The sequence below is a fragment of the Salvia hispanica genome, unplaced genomic scaffold (genome assembly GCF_023119035.1).
Source record: "Salvia hispanica cultivar TCC Black 2014 unplaced genomic scaffold, UniMelb_Shisp_WGS_1.0 HiC_scaffold_702, whole genome shotgun sequence".
Taxonomy (NCBI): domain Eukaryota; kingdom Viridiplantae; phylum Streptophyta; class Magnoliopsida; order Lamiales; family Lamiaceae; genus Salvia; species Salvia hispanica.
In genome coordinates this window covers 124,038-127,500 of record NW_025952469.1, presented here as the reverse complement: position 1 = coordinate 127,500, position 3,463 = coordinate 124,038, and positions in this window count along the sequence as shown.

The following is a 3,463-nucleotide window of genomic DNA, read 5'->3' as shown; positions in this document are numbered from 1 at the left end:
GGAGATGTTGATCCTCAGAGCTCTGAAATGGCGGATGCGGTCCGTTAATCCTTTCTCGTTCCTCAATTATTTCGTCTCGCTCTTTGATTCCGGCGACGACGAGCGATCGATTCAGGCTTTGAAGAACAGAGGAGCTCAAATCATCTTCAAATCTCAGAACAGTTCGCTAATCAATCAATCGATCAATCAGGTTACACGTATTTTATTTATTTTTTTAATTATTTTTTATTTAGATATCAAATTACTCGAGTTCAAGCCGTCGATCGTCTCTCGGCGTCGGCACTGCTGCTCGTGGCGTCGAACGAGAAGCTATCTGCAGCTGCAGTTATGTGATTAAGGTCCAAAAATTGAAATTAGTTAGTCAAAATTAGATAATTTTTTTCTCGTTCCTCAAATATTTGTGATATTGTCCATTGAGGCTGCGACGTTGGAATTAGATCTTGGATTTTAATACCTGATGATTGCACTCCTTCCGATTGTAGCTATTGTTGAATATTAATCCAGTTTCACTCTTTCCAATTGTTGGTGTTGCTGTGGAATTCAGAAATTTAGAGTTTCACTCCTTTCGATTATTGTTGTAGCTAATTAGAATTAGGAATTTAGAAATTTAGAGTTTCACTCCCTTCTGTTATTGTTGTAGCTAATTAGAATTAGGAATTTAGAAATTTTGAGTTTCACTCCTTTCGATTGTTGTTGCTAATTAGAATTTGGAATTCCGAATTTTTGAGTTTCATCGGCCATGGCGTCTCTTCCCGGCCCCACCAATCCCTTCCCGCCGTCGTTCAGCCGGCGGTGGAGGTGGAGGTGGAGGTGGATCCGAGTGGTGGATCTAGGATACCGAACATGGCGATGGAGTTGTACATGAGAAAGGAGGAATCCGCGAAAATCAATATCAGCTTGTCCGCTTGTTGACAAGCTGTGGACATTTTGCTATAAGTTGTTGGCATTCGATATTCTGCATGTGAATTATAAGTGTCATTTGTTAGTTGTTAGATGAAGGCGTTCTTCGATTCGACTGCTCAATTGTGGAAGGAGCAGAAGCTGGCTGGGAAGCCTGCCAGATTCTTTGTCAGCACCGGGACTCAAGGGGGCGAGCAAGAGACCACCGCGTAAGCTTCAATTTTACTCTTGTATTCATTTATTATGATAATGTGGCTTGCTTCAATGATGTTGAAACATGAATTGGAAGATAGTTTGTTGGAGATGAATCGAATTGTTTGTGTGATGCTTTGGATTTTTCAAATTAATGTGGAAATGCGTTGCAATTGTTTGTTTTACTTATGTATACTGCAATTTTGAAAATGTTGTCTTGCTCTAACAAATGCAGATTAATGTGGTGTTTGATTCATTAGAATCTTTGTTCACTTGTAGTTACCGAATTATTGGATGGAACTTTTGGAATGACTTCTTGTATCTGTGTTTGTGAAATTTTGGAACAATAGTACTCACTAGCATTTGACTGAAAATCGACTGAGATATTCCTCTAATTTTGTTGGAATAGATTTTGTTAGAATAGATTTTGTTGTTGATGCTAGAATAGATTTTGTTGCTTCCACAAACGATGGAAAGTCTGGGATCTTGTAAGACACTATATCTGTAGATGCAGCAGTTTTGAAGTTGCAACTGACTAAATTGATGAAAATGTTTATTTTTTACATGAATTATATAGCTCGTTGACATAATAACGTTTGTTGTTGACATGAATTTTATAGGGCGTTGGCATAAATTTTATGAAAAATGTTGTTGACATAAATTATATGTAAAACATTGTTGTTGACATGAATTATATGTAAAACGTTGTTATTGACATAAATAATATACGTCGTTGACATGAAAATATTTGTTGTTGACATTAATTATTTGTAAAATGTTATTGTTGACATAATAGTTGATTGATATAACATAAATAAAGTTTGTTGTTGACATTTTGATATTCTGACTATTGATGTGTGAATTATAATTGTTATTTTTTAGTTGTTGACATTTTAATACGAGTTGACATTTTATATTCCCAGTTATATGATACTCATTCCATTCGTGCCCCCTCCGCTGAGATTCGGGCCCCTCCGCCGAGATTGTTCGAGTTGACAAATATACTAGTTTCTTGCGATGTTTATTGAATAATCTGTACAAGTTAGCAATAAAAAATCTATTTGACTCAATTCCATAAAAAATCAAATTATAAATGCCCATATTATGTGTACATGGTATAGCACCGGATCTCATAATTCATTGCTACGTGCGGCATCGACGCCTTCCATTGGAAGACTTTTGTTCAGTTTACCAATATTCGAGATAAGGATCTTATTAATGGAAAAAAATGACTTTCTCTTTCAGAAATTTATACATAAATTTCGATATATATGTGCTACGAAGATGCATTTCTAGTCAGATTGTCTCTATTTGATGTTAAATTACATGTAAATTTCATTCAATTATTTTTAGTTCATAAATTTCATAATACTATGGCTTAAAAAAAATGTCGGTTGGGTTAAGGTCGAATTCTGAGCAAATTTTGTTCAATGTGCTAAATTGATTGTTGATTTCAGGCTGAACGACAATGTTCATTTCAAAGTTTGGTCAACTCGGAGCTCGTGCGATGAGGAGCCCTGCAGTAAGAGGTCTGCTCTTTGCTCTGTCCGTTAATGTAAATCTGGATTTTAAAACTCTATGTGCAGCGGCGATTTCTTCATTGCGGTGCCTATTGGAATTGGATCCCCTTTGTTCTTTGGTGGTGACGGAACCAGAAAATTGAATTGGCCGGGGCTGAAATTTAAAAAAAATACTTTCATCATCTCATTAAAATATGTGCACTTTTTCATTTTCGCCTGTCCCAAAAAAATGAGCATTCTATTTATGGAAAGTTATCTCAATTCATGGAAAGTTATTTACTACTACAATTTAAAACACTATTAGTAATATTGTCGCTTTAACTACCATTCTCTTCATTTATTTTAATTTATCAATTTTATCTTATTCTCGTGTCATACTTACATGCCTATATTTTTATAAGACGCAAGGAGTAATAATATTAAAATATTTAGTTTTACATGTAATGTATGTATAACTTTTAAGACACACTAGATGATAACTGTTTCGTAGTCCTAGGTCACTATATATTTTTTTCGCATTAGACTGAAACACTTGCAACATTAAATTTTTCGTAACTCATATTCGGATTCGTAATTAAAATACTACAATTAGTTGGAACACTTTCAATCATTCCTTAAATTTTGAAAAATACGGATGCACAACAACTACTAATAACAATAAGATTTCTTAGTTACTAATATATGGAGCATTCCCAAATTAATAAATTTATTAACCACTGCTTGCTGCACAATAAAAACATTTCTATACCAATAAATTCTAATTCCAATTCTACCAAGCCCAAAAACAAAAGCAGCCCAACAATTAAATTGATAAGCCCAACCCTTATCTTGTCCAACCTAATTCCATTTTC